The 16,264-nt window shown below is 36.5% G+C and overlaps 1 protein-coding gene across 12 annotated transcripts in view; it reads left to right on the top strand.

Annotated features, from left to right (window-relative positions):
• Positions 1-16,264, top strand: part of BLM (BLM RecQ like helicase) — a 121,208-nt gene that overhangs the window by 22,869 nt on the left and 82,075 nt on the right. For 6 of the 12 annotated variants that reach the window (XM_077124262.1, XM_077124263.1, XM_077124265.1 and 3 more), the window contains exon 3: positions 5,359-5,448. The exons of 2 other annotated variants lie outside the window; for them this stretch is intronic. The gene's annotated coding sequence lies outside the window, so the exon portion shown is untranslated. Of the gene's footprint in view, positions 1-5,358; positions 5,449-9,606; positions 9,863-12,160; positions 12,276-16,264 lie in introns of those variants that run through there. 4 more of the 12 variants (XM_077124268.1, XM_077124269.1, XM_077124271.1 and 1 more) reach the window with 4 other exon arrangements.

Genomic DNA, 16,264 nt, shown 5'->3' with positions numbered 1-16,264 from the left:
AGTAAAGATACAACCCTTTCCTTTCCTGCCCTGGAGACATTTGTTACATTTCGGGATAATAAACCTCAAGATACCATCTTCTTTCACCTAAGAGAGATTTGATAGATTAGGATAAAGAGTAATCTTTCTGGAGGAGAGGGTGGCAGATATGCTCGCAGCCCTATAAAAGCTTGAGTCTCGTAACTTGGGATTCCTTTCTTGTGATGCATTCCAGGGGTATATGATTTCTCTTACAGAAGTATTCCAGTTAATAAATGAAGAAGGAATATGTATATATAATTAAACTATCACCATTTTAGGCGATTGACTTCTGGCATGGTGGAGTCAGGACTTCCGTGAATTCATTCTCCTTCTAAAACAATGAAAATACGGGAAAAACGATGAAAATCTGTTATTTCGTGAGTTTAACAATTAACCAAAGCCAGAGATCACGTTTATCAAAAGAAGCTGCTGAACCTCAGTGTGACAGGGGGTCTGTTCCCCGTATCTATGTGGAATAGAGAATTTGGCATGAAAGGTCTGACCTTTGTCCTGTTCCTGGGGGTGACCTCTTAAAGCTTGGCATCGCCCAGTGATAGGAGTGTCTTTTTTATTCACAGTGGGTCCAGCAGACCACATCTAATAATTATTATAGTAGCTGTATTTAGCATTTTAAGGAACTGCCAGACTTTTCTAACATGGCTGTATCATTTATATTCTCACGAGAAGTGTTATGAGGGTTTCAATTTCTCCACAAAACATATTGTCTGTTTTTTCGTTTTTTTTATTATAGCCACTCTAGTGGGTGTGCAGTGATATCTCATTGTAGTTTTCAGCATCTTTTCAAGAGCTTGTTGGCCATTTGGATATTTTCTTTGGAGAAATGTCTGTTTAGATTCTTAGCCCATTTTTTTATTTTTAATATTTTCCTTGGCAAAACAACATATAAACACAAACATTCTTAGCATATGAACTTTCCATACTTGGTGTACAATCAATGGCTAACAGTATCATAACATAGTTGAATATTCATCACCATGATCATTTCTTAGAACATTTGCATCACTCCAGAAAAAGAAATAAAAACAAATTCCTACCCCTTACCCCTCCTCTCATTGACCAGTAGTATTTCCATCTACCCAATATATTTTAACCTTTGTTCCCCCTATTTTTTTTTCCTTATACCCCTTACCACTCCCTTTCATTGGTCACTATTTCAGTCTACTCAATTTATTTGAACATTTGTTCCCCCTATTATTTGTTTATTTTTTATCCATATTTTTTACTCATCTGTCCATACCATAGATAAAAGGAGCATCAGACACAAGGTTTTCACAATCACACAGTCACATCGTGAAAGTTGTATCATTATATAATCATCTTCAAGAAGTGATGCTTAGCCCATTTTTTGATTGGGTTGTTTGTCTTTTTGTTACTTTGAGATCCATATGTTCTATATGTAAGTTCATTAATGGATAAATGAGTTGTAAAAATTATCTCCCAAAGTGTCTGTTAACTTTTTGTTTTCTTCATGGTGTCATTTCAAAAAACACAATTTTTTTTTTCATTTTGATAAAATCTAATTTGTCTGTTTTATTATTATTTTTTTTTTCATTTTATGCTTGTGCTTTTAACATCATATCTCAGAAACCATTGCCTAATCCAGGGCCATGAAGGTGTAGCGTCGTGGTTTCTTCTATAAGTTGTATAGCTGTTCCTTTTACAAGTCTTTGGTCCACTTTGAGTTCGTCTTTGTATGTGATGTGAGATAGATATCTAACTTCATTCTCTCAAATGTGGATATCCAGTTGTTCCCGCACCATTTGTTCAAAAAAACTGTTCTTTCATCATCAGATTGTTTGGCACCCTTAACAATCAGTTGTCATAAATGTAGGAAATTATTCCTGGACTCTCACTTCTATTCCGCTGACTTATTTGTCTGATCTTATTATAACAATATTAAATTGTGCTGATTGTTGTGATTTTGTGATAACTTTTGAAGCTGGAAAATGTAAGTCCTCCGACTTTATTCTGCTTTTTTTCAAGATTGTTTGAACAACTCTGGGTTCCTTAAATTTCCATAAGAATTTTAGAATCAACTTGTCAATTCTGCCAAAGAAAAAAAAAGGCCGCTGGAATTTTGATAGGAGTTGTGTTGATTTTGTAGACCAGTTTGGGTAATATTGTCATCATTGCAGTAGTGTCTTCTGACTCATGAACGTGGAATGTCTTTCCAATTATTTAGACCTTTTTAATTTCTTTCAGCAATTTTTTTCAGAGTACATGTTTTACAATTCTTTTTAAAAGTTTGTTCAAAAATATTTTAAATTAATTTTTATTTTTCTAAGGCAGCTTTCAGTTTACAAAAATTGTACAGAAAGTACAGAGTTCCTGTATTCATTCCCCAACTCCCTATCCCCCCATTATTATTATCTTCTTGCATTAGTGTGGCACATTTGTTATAACTGATGAACCAGTATTGATACATAGTTTATATTAGGGTTCACTCTTTGTGTTGTATAGTTCTGTGAGTTTTTTTTTTTTTACATAGGCAGGCACTGGGAATCGAACCCGGGTCCTCTGGCATGGCAGGCAAGCCTTCTTGCCTGCTGAGCCACCGTGGCCCACCCTGTTCTGTGAGTTTTGACAAATCCATAATGTCATGCATCCACCACTAAAGTATCATGCAAAATAGTTTCTGTCCTGAAAATGCCCTGTGCTCCACCTGTTCATCCTTCCATTCTTCCCTCTGAATCCTGTGCAGCCAATGATCTTTTTAATCTCTCTAGAGTTTTGTCTTTTCCAGATTGTCATATACTTGGAATTGAACAGTATGTCCCCTTTTCAGACTGGCTTCTTTGATTTAGTAATATACATTTAAGGTTCTTCGTTGTCTTTTCATGGCTTGATAGCTCATTTCTTTTTGTCCCTGAATAATATTCCATTGTACGGATGTATTGCAGTTTATCTATTCATCTATTGAAGATGAATCTTGTTGCTTCCAGTTTTGGGCAATTATGAGTAAAGATGCCATAGACATTGATGTGCAGGTTTTTGTGTAGACAAAAGTTTTCAACTAGTTTGGGTGAACACCTAGGAGTGAGATTGCTGAATCATATAAGGCTGTCTTTAACTTTGTGAGAAGAGATTGCTGGATCATATGATAAAGCTGCTTTTAACTTTGTGAGAAACTGTCAAGCTGTTTCTCCAAGTTGTCTGAACCATTTTTTATTCCCATCAGCAATGAATGGGAGTTCTGTTGCTCCACATGCTCACCAACATTTGACATTGTTGGTATTTTGATGTTCTAGTAGGGTATAGTTGTATAGCTCGTTATTTTAATTTGGAATTCCCTAATGACAAAATGATGATGAGCATCTTTTAATATGTTTACTTTGCCAACGCTATATCTTCTTTGGTAAGGTATCTGTTCATATCTTTTTCCCATTTTGTAATTGAGTTGCTTATTTTCTTATTGCTCAGTGTTAAGAGTTCCTGGAATTATTTAGATACAAGTTCTTTATCAGGCATGTATTTTGCTAATATTTTCTCCTAGTCTATGGGTTGTCTTTTCATTCTCTGAGCAGTGTCTTTCATAGAGTTAAAATTTTTCATTTTAATGAAGCCTGTCTTACAACTTTTTCTTTAATGGATCATGCTTTTCATGTATAGCTATCTGAAAAACCGTTGTCAAACCCAAGGACACATAGTTTCTCCTGTGTTATCTTCTACAAGTTTTTAATACTTTTACGTTTAGGTTTATGATACATTTTGAGTTAATTTTTGTGAGAGTTGTGAGGTCTGTATCTGTATTCATTTTTTTAGTCTGTGGGTGTACAGTTGTTCCAACACTATTTGTTATGAAAACTGTTTTTTTCTCCATTGAATTGCCTTTAATCCCTTGTTGAATATCAGTTAACTATATTAACTGTGTGGGTTTATTTCTGGACTCTCTATTTTGTTCCTTTGATCTGTTTGTTCACTCACCAGTACTATACTGTCTTGCTCACTATAGCTTTATAGTAAATCTCAAAGTCTGGTAGTGTCAATCCTCCAACCTTCCTCTTCTCCAGTAGTGTGTTAGGTCTTTTGCCTTTCCGTATGAACTTTAGAATCATCAATATCTACCAAATAATTCTGGAGTTTTGATTGTGATTATGTTCAATTTATTATAGGTCAAGTTTGGAAGAATTGATGTTTAGTCATTCTGAACCTTCTTATCCATGAACATGAAATATTTCTCCATTTATTTAGATCTTTATTTTCTTTTATCAGAGTTTTATAGTTTTCCTTAAATAGGTCTTATACATATTTTGTAAGATTTATACCTAAATGTTTTTGGTTTTGTTTCATACATAAATATACATTTATTTAAAAACTGGAAACGTTCTTTATGGACTGTTTTGGAACCTCCTCCCCCATCAAATTATTTATTGTGACTATCTTTTCATATCATGAAATATTCTTCTAACATACCAACTCTATGGCTATTTAGTCTTCCACTACATGGTAAACCATAGTTTTATTTAGTCAGTCCTGTTTTGTTGGACAATTAGATTGCTTCTAATTTTTAAAAGTATATTAAAAACACCACCCTGGGGGGTGCACAGGTAGTTCATTGGTAGAATTCTCACTTGTCATGTGGGAGACCTGGGTTTAGTTTCCAGCCCATACACTCAAAAAAAAAAAAACACCGCAAACAACAAAAAAACCAAATGGTGCTGCTAGGAGGCGTGTCTGCTGCAATGAGTGACTGGTTTGACTTAATTGGCTGGTGCTTAAATGAGAGAGCACAACGTAGCACAGCCTAAGCAGCTCGGCATTCCTCATCTCAGCACTTGCAGCTCAGTCCAGGCCTTTGGAGATGCAGAAAGAAGTCACCCCAGGGAAAGTTGTTGGAACCCAGGGGCCTGGAGAGAAGACCAGCAGAGACCATCTTGTGCCTTCCATGTAAGAAAGAACCTCAGTGAAAAGTTAGCTGCCTTTCCTCTGAAGAGCCAACAAAATAAATCCCCTTTTATTAAAAGCCAATCCGTCTCTGGTATGTTGCATTCCGGCAGCTAGCAAACTAGAACACCTCTTGACTCTGTTTGAAATCTCTCAGCCACTGAAGCTTTGTCTTATTTCTCTCTTCCTCCTTTTGGTCAAGAAGTCTTTCTCAATCCCTTGATGCTGTATCCTGACTCAACCTGGGTGTTTTGTCCCACATATCCTGAGAGATTTATATTCCTGGGGGTCACGTCCCACGTAGGGGTGGAGGGCAGTAGGTTCACCTGCCTAGTTGGCTTAGAGAGAGAGGCCACATCTGAGCAACAAAAGACGTTCACTAGAGGTGACTCTTTGACCTAATTTTAAGTAGGCTTAGCCTTTCCTTTGCAGAAATGTGTTTCATAGAGGTGAAGCCCAAGATCAGCCTATTGATTTGGTTGTCCCCACTGTTTGTGAGAATATCAGGAATTCTCCAAATGGGTAAGTTGAATATTTTTTCCTTTCTCTCCATACCCCCAGGGGGACTTTGCAAGTACTTCTTTATTCACTGCCCAAATTACCCTGGGATATATCAGGGCATCATACTAACCTGCACAAACCAACAAAATCTCATACCCTATTCAAGATTCCATACGCTTATGGTGTTCAACTAAACCACCATACAAGTAAAATTAGGTAGTGTGCTACCCAAAATATAAATTTTACACCAGGTAAACATCTCTTCCTTTGGTCTCACACTTAAAATATGGACACTATCATCCTTTACCCTGTATTCTGATCTACCTTAGTCCTATCCAGATCAGCTTCCTTCATGACTCTAGTCGAAGTCTGATCCCTTTTTCAACTTTTAAACAGTTCCCGTATGGGGTACTGCTGACTTTAATATCTTCAGAGCTCTAACTCTGAGTCTCCAGGTGTTACATAAATACCCAAAGTTTCTGGGAATGATCAGGTTATATATAAATAGCTCATTGTCTCAGAATTTAGAAATAACCGTTGCAACTCCTGAATATATGTGACTGCTCTAAGAGCTTATAGTCTAGGACCCTTTACAATAGGCCCGAACCTGATAAGCCATGCTCTCGACTTCAGCTCACCACGTTTTGATTACTGTCATTTTATAATACAGTTTGAAATTGGGAAATGTGAATTCTCTAACCCATTCCTTCTTTTTCGAGATGGTTTGGGCTGTTTGCAACCCCTTGCAGTTCCATATAAATTCGAGGATCAATTTTCTATTTGTGCAAAAAGAGCTGCTGAGGTTTTTTTAAAACTGTTTTATGGTATACTATAACATATACAAAGCAAAGAAATAAAAAAGCAATAGTTTTCAAAGCACTAGTCAGCAAGTAGTTACAGGGCAGATCCCAGAGTTTGTCCTGGGCTTACCATATAGTCCTCTCATATTTTTTCTTTTAGCTGTCCCAGAATATAGGAGGCTAGAGGGCTTAAATATGTTTTTATCATCACAATCAGTTTTTTCCCCCCTTTTTTTTTTTTTTTTGAAAAATGGCATATATACGAGAAAGCTATAAATTTCAAAGCACAGCACCATAATTAGTTGTAGAACATATTTCAGAATTTGACATGGGTTACAATTTCACAATTTTAGGTTTTTACTTCTAACTACTCTGAAGTACTGGAGACTAAAAGAGATATCAGTGTAATGATTAAGCATTCATATCCGTTCATATTCATTGTTAAATCCTATATTCTCTGTATAACTCCACAAATTGCATTTGAATTTGTATATTGCTATGTTTAACACTGCTGCATTAACAATATTATCTCTTCCTATCCATGAACATGGGATGTCTCAGCTTTTGTTTAAGTCTTTAAATTCTTTCAGCTGTGCTAAGTGGTTTTCAGTGTACAAATTTTTTCCTGTCCTTTGTTATATTTATTCCTAGATATTGTATTCTTTTAGATGCTATTGTAAGTAGAGTTGTTTCTTAATTTCCTCATTAAATTGCTCATTGCTAACTATTGGAACACTTTTTTTTTTTTACTACTTATTTTTAAATTTCAAACTTACAGGACTGTTTCAAAGGTAATACAAGCCCTATATGGAGTACTCCAGCATCTCTCCCATCCCTCCAGATACCCAGATCTACCAGTATTAATGTTTTGCCACCTTTGCCATATCATTCTTTCTCTCTTTCTACCTATGTCGTGAACATTATGAACATATAATATTTCCATATACATTTCCTGTGAACAAGGACAAACACTTATGTAACCACCTTGAGTACATTTATCAAGTTCAGTAAATTTAACATTCATATAAATCTTACATTTTATATTCTAATGTTTTCTTATGGCCCTACAGTGTCCTTTTAAGTCTTTATTCCTCAATTCTTAGATGCTGTCCAATATCATGTATTTAATTATTATCTCTTTATTTTTTAAATTATGAAAGATGTAAACAATATAAATCTTCCCATCCCAGACTTCCCCGGGCTTGCCATTCGCTGGCGCAGTCATGTTCACAATGTCGCAGTACCATGTCTCACCACTGTCCGTTACTAGAATCTTCCCTTCGCCCCAAGCGGAAACTGTATACCCACTTTGTACTGACCCCTTTTGCCCCTGCTCTGGTCACCTGTGCTCTGTCTCCATGAGCTTGCATATTCTCTGGTATTTTCTTGTGATTACCATGGAGCTTAAATCTAACATACCAAATCTATAAAAATCCTGTTTGCTTTGATACCAACTTCAGTAGCATGCATGCTGTGTTCCCATACCCATCCATCCCCCACTTTTAAGTAGTTCTTGTCATCGAGTACATATTTATACATTTTGAGTTCAAAACCATAAATTTATCATTAATTTTATGCATTTGCCATTTAGATCCTGTAGGAAGTAAAAAGTGGACTTACAAAACAAAAATACAACAGTGTTTACATTTACCCATGCTGTTATCTTTCCCAGAGATCTTTGTTTTTTCATGTGGCTTCTTTCAGTTATGTAGTGCTTTCCTTTTAATCTGCTGTGCTCTTGTTACCATTTTTTTATAGGGCCAGGCTAATGGTGAAGAACTCCCTCAGGTTTTGTTTAATCCCTACTTCATTTTTGAAAGTTTGCCAGATAAAGAATTCTTTATGTCAGTTATTCTTTTTAGCACTTTAAGGTTTGAGGTTTCAGACCTGGGTGACTGGGAGAACTGTGACACTATTAACAGAAAAAGGGAAAACAGGAGGCAGAGTCAGATTTGGAGAAAAACTGAGGAGGGCTGTTTTAAGACTTGTTGAGCCTCCATGGTTTCCAGTCAGAAATCGGCAATGAATCTTATCGAGGCTCCCTCGTATGTGACATGTTGCTTCTCTCTTGAAACTTTGAGAATTCTTTCTTTATCTTTGGCATTTGGCAGTTTGACTATAACATGGTGTAATATGGGTCTATTAGGATTATCCTGTTTGGAGTTTGTTGATCTATATATTCATGTCTTTTGTTAAATTTGGGAGGTTTTCAGCCATTATTTCTTTGAATATTCTTTCTTTCTCCTCTCTTTAATCTCCTTTTGGGCCCCCATCCTTGATGTCCTGTAGGTTCCTCAGGTTCTCTTTACTTTTCTTCATTCTTTCATCTTTCTGCTCCTCGGACAATTGGGTGATTTTAATTCTTATCTTCAAAGTCTCGTATTCTATCTTCTGCCAGTTCCAATCTGCTGTTGCACCCGCTAATGAATTTTTTTTAATTTTTTACTTTTTTTAAACATTAACAACAAGCAAACATGAACAGTCTTACCATATGATTATTCCATTACTGGTATATAATCAGTAACTCACAATATTATCGCATAGTTGTGTATTCATCACCATAATCACTTCTTAGAACATTTGCATCAATTCAGAAAAAGAAATAAAAAGAAAAAAAAACTCATACATACCATACCCCTTACCCCTCCCTCTCATTGACTGCTCATATTTCCATCTACCCAATATATTTTAGCCTTTGTTTCCCCAGTTTTTTTTCTATACCCCTTATCACTCCCTTTCATCTAATGAATTTTTAATTGTTACTGTGGTCTTCAACCCTATTTAGTTCCTTTTCATGATTTTCCTCTCTTTGAGGAAAGATAATCTCTTTGAGTTCATCTGTCATTTTCCTGATTTCCTTTAGTTTTTTGTCTGTGTTTTCCCTTAGCTCTTTGAGGATTTTTTTTAAAGTTTTTTTCTGGAATGTCCCAAGTCTGATGGTTTCTAATGCTTTAATCTCCTTTGCCTGGATCTTTGCTTCATGTTTCTTTATACGTAATCTTTTGTTAAAATCTAGACACTTTGATATTTCAGCATGTGGAATTTAGACTCTGAGACATCTGTTCCTCAACGTTCTACCAAGGTAATGTTATACAGCTTTCCTTGACTGCCTGGAGCTAACAACAAAAAAAAGAAGACATAGAAGAAGAGGACACCATTACCAGTCTTGAAAGTTTGACCTATGCCCACGCTCTCCTTTAGGGCTTGTCCACACAGTGACTCTAGAGACGACCCCCAGGCCAAAGCTTAGAGGCCTCCCTGGTCCTTTCTACACAAGCATCTTGAATTCAGGACGTGAATTTGGCCTTAGGAATTTCCTGTTTGCACAGGTATAAATGTCCCCTCTCCCCTAACAAACAATTTCGTCATGGTTTGGGGCTCTGCACTGTATATCGTACAGCCAGCCATCCCTTGCCTCAGGCGGCCATTTGACTGCTGCCCCACAGTGTTCCGTAGGAGAACTGTGTGAGCCACTTGTACACAAAGGGTAAGTTCCGGGACAGTCAGTCACTCAGGCCACCACCAAATTCATTGGGCTCCTACTGTGTGCAGGACAGTTACTGACCTCCCTCTGGAGTTAGGACCAAGGGTCCACACTGGGAACGTTTACTGGCTCTGTGCTGAGCCGGTGAGGGGTGAGGAGGGTCCAGTCAGGGTGCCACGAGATCCTACCCCTTATAAGTAGCCTTTTTCTTGTTTCAGTGCTAGCCATGTTACTGCAATCCTTTAAGCATTTCCTGGAATTTTGAGAAAGATGTTTCTGCTAATTCATGCTGATTGTTCAAAGCTTCTGTGGGGGACAAAGCCCTGAAACTTCTCACTCCACCATCTTTTTTGTTTTCCCTTTGTTGATCTACCACTTTGTGGAGTTAGTGTATTAGCTTTAATAGATTTCTTGCAAATTCCTTTGGGTTTTCTATCTATGAGGTCATGTCATCTGCAAATAGTTTTACTTCTTTCCATTTTGGATACACTTTTTATCTTTCACTTGACTAATATCTCTGGCAAGAACTTCTAATGCAATATTGAATAGCAGTGGTGAAATTGGGCTTCCTTATCTCGTTCTACACCTTAGGGGAATAGCTTTCGATTTTTCACCATTGATAGGATGTTAGCTATGGGTTTTTCATAAATGGTCTTTATCTTGTTGAGAACGTTCCCTTTCTTTTTGCTTTTCTGAGTGTTATTTTCAAGAAAATGTGCTGGATTTTGAGGAATGCTATTTCTGCATCTATTGAGATAACCAAAAAGTTTTTTTCTTCCCATTGTGTTTATGTAGTGGATTACATAGATTGATTTTATGTGTTGAATCACACTTTTATTTCTTGGATAATGCCACTTGGTCATAGGGTAAAACCTTTTTAATATGCCTTTGGGTTTGGTTTGCTGGTATTTTGCTAAGGATTTTTACATCTATATTCATAAATGGAATTGGTTTGTAACTTTCTTTTCTTGTGATGTCTTCAGCAGGCTTTGGTATCCAAGTAGTGCTGCCTCAAAGAATGAATTAGGAGGTGTTTCTTCTTTTTGAACTCTTTGGAAGAATTTGAGAAGATTGATATTAATTCTTCTTTAAAATGCTTGATAGAATTTACCTGTGAAGTCTTCTGGTCCTGAACGTTTCTTTGGTGGAAGGTTTTTGATTATTGATTCAATTTCTGTACTTGTTATAGTTTTATTGATATTTTCTATTTCTTAAGTCATTTTTGGGTAATTGAACAATTTCTGGGAATTTTGTTGGTGTACAGTTCATAAAATTCTCTCATAATCCTTTTTATTTCTTTAAGGTCAGTAGATAACACCATTTTCCTTTCTGATTTTATTTATTTGCATCTTTTCTATCTTTCTCTGTCTCTCTTGTTAGTCTAGCTAAAGGTTTGTCAATTTTGTTGATTTTTTTTCCCCTCCAAAAAATAAATTTTTGTTTGGTTTAATCTCTCAGTTGTTTTTCTGTCTTCAGTTCCTTTACCTTCTCTGTAATCTGTTATATGCTGTGTGTTGTGTGCTGCTAACTTTGAGTTTGCTTTGTTCTTGATTTTCTAATTCCTCAAGATATAAAATTAGGTTATTAATTTTAAAGCTTTCTTTCTTTTTTAATATAGGCATTCATAGCTATAAATTACCCTGTGAATATGCCTCCACTGAATCTCATATTTTGGTATATTGTATCTTTGTTTTCATTTTTCTCTAAAAGTTTTCTAATTTCCTTTGTAATTTCAACCCATTGTTTAAGAGTATGCTGTTTAATTTCCACATGTTTGTAAATTTTCCAGTTTTCTTTCTGTTTGGATTTCTAGCCTCATTCTATTGTGGTCAAAACTGTTACTTTTTGTTTCAATATTTTAAAATGTATTTAGGGTGGGTGACAGTGTCTCAGTGGCAGAGTTCTTGCCTGCCATGCCAGAGACCCAGGTTCAGTTCCCAGTACCTGCCCATGTGAAAAAAAAATGTATTTAGGCTTCTCTTGTGCTCTTAGGTCACTCCTAAATATGATCCGTGTGCATTTGAAAAGCATGTGCGTTAAATGTAGTTGGATGGAGTGTTCCGTATATGTTGGTTAGGTCTACTTGGTTTACAGTGTTGTTCAGGTCCTCTATTTTACATTGAACTTCTGTTTTAATGTTGCTATTCTTATTTGAAAGTTGTGTTGAGGTTCCCAGCTGTCATTGTAGAACTATTTTTCTGTTCAATTCTGTCAATCTTTGTTTCATTATTTTGGTGCTCTCCTGTTGGGTGCATATATGTTTATAATTGTTAAATCTTCTGGTAGAATTGTCTCCTATTAATACATAATGTCCTTCTTTAATATTATAGCAGTTTTTGACTTAAAATCTCCTTTATTATTAATAGAGCTACCCATGTTCAGTTGATTATTTGCATGAAATATTTTTTCTGTCCTCTACTTTCTGCTTATTTGTATCTATGGATCCAAGACGGGTCTCTTGTAAACAGCATATAATTGGGTCATGTTTCTTCATCCGTTCTGCCAATCCCTGCCTTTTTATTAAAGAGTTTAATCCATTCACATTTAAGGAAATTACTGATAAGGTAAGATTTACTTCTGCCTTCTTGCTAATTGTTTTTTGTTAGTCTTATACCTTTTCTGTCCTTTACTTTCCTCCATTACTGCCTTCCTTTTGTTTAGGTGAACTTTTATAATAAGCTATTTTGAGTCACATATCCTTTCTTTTTGTGTAAATTTTTAAAAGATATTTTCTTTATGGTTACCATAGAAATTATATTTAACATACTAGATCTGTTACAGTTTAATTTGTGTTGATTGCAACTTGACTTTATTAGCCTACACATACACGTTATTTATCCTCCATCCCTTCCTTTTAAATTGTTCGTATCATAAATTACATCTTTGTGCATTTTGTGCCCAATAGCAAAGATTTATGCTTGTTTTTTATGCATTTTTCAATGTTCAGTCTATAGGCTTCTTTTTATAAAAAGACAGCATTACAAATGAAAAATAAAATAATACTGGTATATATATTTACCCATATGTTACTTACATTTTATTTTCTCCAGATTGTCTAGTGTCCTTTCCTTTCAATATGGAGAACTCCCTTTAGCATTTCCTATAAGATAGTTCTAGTAATAATAAGGATAATAAGCCCCCTCAGTTTTGCCCGGAAATGTCTTGATTTCTCCCTCATTTTTGAAGGACAACTTTACTAGGTTTATTATTCTCAAATATATCTTCCCCGTGCCTTTTGGCCTTGTTCTAGCTTGCTAGCTGCCAGAACACAATATACCAGAAACAGAATGGTTTTTAAAAAGGGGAATTTAATAAGTTGCTAGTTTACAGTTCTAAGGCTGAGAAAATGTCCCAATTACAACAAGTCTATAGAATTGTCCCATCAAAGCATCCAGGGAAAGATACCTTGGTTCAAGAAGGCCGATGAAGTTCAGGGTTTCTTTCTCAAGTGAGAAGGCACATGGCAAATAGTCACAGTTTTTCTCTTGGCTAGAAGAGTTTATGGCGAGCAAGGCATCATCTGCTAGCTTTCTCTCCTGGCTTCCTGTTTCATGAAGCTCCCCAGGAGGCATTTTCCTTCTTCATCTTCAAAGGTCGCTGGTTTGTGGGCTCTCTGCTTCTTGTGGCTATGTTGTTCTTCTCTGCTCTCTCTGGATCTCTCATTCTCCAAAATGTTTCCTCTTTTATAGGACTCCAATAAACCAATCAAGACCCACCAAATGGGTGGAGACATGTCATCACCTAATCCAGTTTAACAGCCACTCTTGATTGAGTCACATCTCCAGGGAGATGATCTAATTACAGTTTCAAACATACAATACTGAATAGGGATTAGAAGAAACGGCTGCCTTTACAAAACAGGATTAGGATTAAAACCTGTTTTTTCTAGGGTACATACATCACTTTAAACCAGCACAGGCCTGTATGGTTTTTCCTGAGAAAATCAATGTTAATCTTATGTGTGACACATCACTTCTCTTGCTATTTTAAGAGCCTGTTCTTTGTCCTTGGCATTGGACAGTTTGATCATATTGTACCTTGATACAGACCTGCCTGGGTTCATCCTGCTGGGCTTTTGATCTGTATTTTAAATTCATTAATTCATATCTTTCATCAGATTTGGAAAGTTTTCTACTTTTAATTCTTCAAATAATTTTTCTCTCCCTTCTTCTTGGATGCCTTTGATGCTTGTGTTGGTATCAGAATCTGTGTCCCACAGATTCTTCAGACTCTGTTTAATTTTGTTTTCATTCTTTTTTCTTTTTTCCCCTCAACCTGGAAAATTTCAATAGTTTCATCTTCAAGTTCACTAATCTTCTGCTTCCTCCAATTTGTCCTTGAACCCCTCTGAAATTTTTTACTTCAGTTATTATACTTTTGAATTTCACAATTTCCATTTGGCTCTTCTTTATAATTTCTACCAAATTACTGAAATTGTCATTTTGTTCATATAGTTTAACACCTTTAGCTCTTAGTCCATGTTTCCCTTTAGTTCATTGATCCTACTTATAAGAATTGTTCTAAGACCTTTGATTAGTAATTCCACAGATTGCTTTCTTCATAATATTTTTTCCATCCAATTTTTTTACTGTGATTGGGCCATACTTTCCTATCTTCTTGTATATTTATTAATTTTTTTCTTGAGAAGTAAACATTTTGAGTATTATCTTGTGTGGTTGCTCTGGAAATCTGCTTCTCCCACTGTTTAGTCCACCAGACTAAACACAAAAGAATTTAGAAAGGGGGAAAAAGGAAAAGAAAAAGGAAAGAAATACTAACAAACTGAACACCCACATGAAAAAAATAGGGAAAAAAGATGACGTGCACTGCCTCTTGAAGTCTCTTATTTGTTCCAGCAAGAGTTGCTGCTTTTGAGGCTGAAACCTAGGCCATTTGTCCCTGCTTAGCCGTCAGGGATCCACCAGACCCAAAACTATAAAACAGAGAAAGAAAAAACCGATCAATAAAAAAAGAAAAGGGAAAAAACACAAAAAGATGTATTTGCTCTTTGTGTTCCTGAAGTTACTGATGTAAGGCCAGAAGTTATAGCTTCTGAGAGAAACTAAGGCCAACATCTGCAGTGACTGTTAGGGATCTGCCACTAGATGACACAGGAAAGAGAAAGAAGAAACCAAACCAGTGAAAAAGTATACTGGGTCTTGAAGCCCTGGTAGAGGCTGGTGTGAGGCCAGAAGCTGCTGCTTCAGAGAAGGCTGAAACCCAGGCCTGAGTCTGTGCCGTGCCCTCTGAACTGCCAGCCCAGGAAACACCTGCACGCTGTCCAGGTGGATGCTGCTGGGAGGCTGGAAGCGTGGCTGCCCAGAGGGTAAAACTGAGGCCAGCATCTCCACTTCCTCTCACAAATCCCCCGGACCTCCAACCTCAACTTTTGGAGAAGGTGGTTTCTGCTTCCAGCCCTGACCCCAGCCAGCTGTTCCTGGAATCCCAGCTGCATTGTGCTGCTGTTGGCACAGCAAGGGGGCTAAGCAGTGAGGGCCAGTCACTGGGTCTTGCTTTCACTTACAAAAGATGAACTCTCAGCAGCCTCTCACTTCCTCAGTACTCCTGTAATTCTGATTGTCTGTTCTAGTTTCAGGCTTACGACCAAATTAATACCAGCCTTGCTTTCCAGCTTTTTTCGTTTTTCTTGTGGAGGGAGCTATTTATACATACCTGTACCCTTTATCATCCTTTTATTATCCACAGAATCCGTAGTAGTGGTCCCTCTTTTATTTCTGGTATTAGTCATTTATATCATCTCTGTTTCTTGCTTAGCCTGACTGGAGGCTTATTTATTTTATTGATCTTTTCAAGGAAACAGCTTTTGGTTTCACTGATTTTCACTGTTTTCAATTTCATTGATTTCTGTTCTGAATTTTATTACTTCTTTTCTTCTGCCTACTTGGATTTACTTTTCTCTTTTTTTTTTCTAGTTTCCTAAGTGTAAGCATAGATTGATTTTAGCTCTTTCTTCTTCTGTACTATATGCGTTCAGTGCTATAAATTTCCCTTTAAATACCGCTTTTGCTGCATCCCACAAATTTGGGTGTTTCTCTCTTTTTTTTTGTTGTTTCATTTAGTTTAAAATATTTTTTCAATTTCTCTTGAGATTTCCTCTTTGATCCGTGTGTTTCTAGAAATGTGTTTAATGTTCAAATAGTTTGGAAATTACCAGCTCTCTTTGTTGTTGACTTCCAGTTTAATTCTGTTGTGGTTTGAGAACATACCCTATTAATTTCTGTTCTTTTAAATTTGTTAAGATGTATTTTATGGCCCAGGATGTGGTGTTTGTTGGTCAGTGTTCCAGGTGAGCTTGAGGAGAATGTGCTTTCTGCTGTTTTTGAATGAAGAACTGTATCATTTAGGCCCAGCTGATTGATGGTGCTGCGCGTTCACCTGTGTCCTTCCTGAGGCCTGCGGGACCGCAGTCATGGCAGAGGGTGATGGAGCTTCGCTGACAATAGAGGGTTTGATTATTTCTTCTTGCACATCCACCTGTTGGATTCGTATCTGCAATATTTATAACTGTTTTCTGTTCATTTCCCTTGTCCTT

This window comes from Tamandua tetradactyla, chromosome 12 (assembly GCF_023851605.1).
Source record: "Tamandua tetradactyla isolate mTamTet1 chromosome 12, mTamTet1.pri, whole genome shotgun sequence".
NCBI lineage: Eukaryota > Metazoa > Chordata > Mammalia > Pilosa > Myrmecophagidae > Tamandua > Tamandua tetradactyla.
This window is presented reverse-complemented; position numbering and strand designations above follow the sequence as displayed.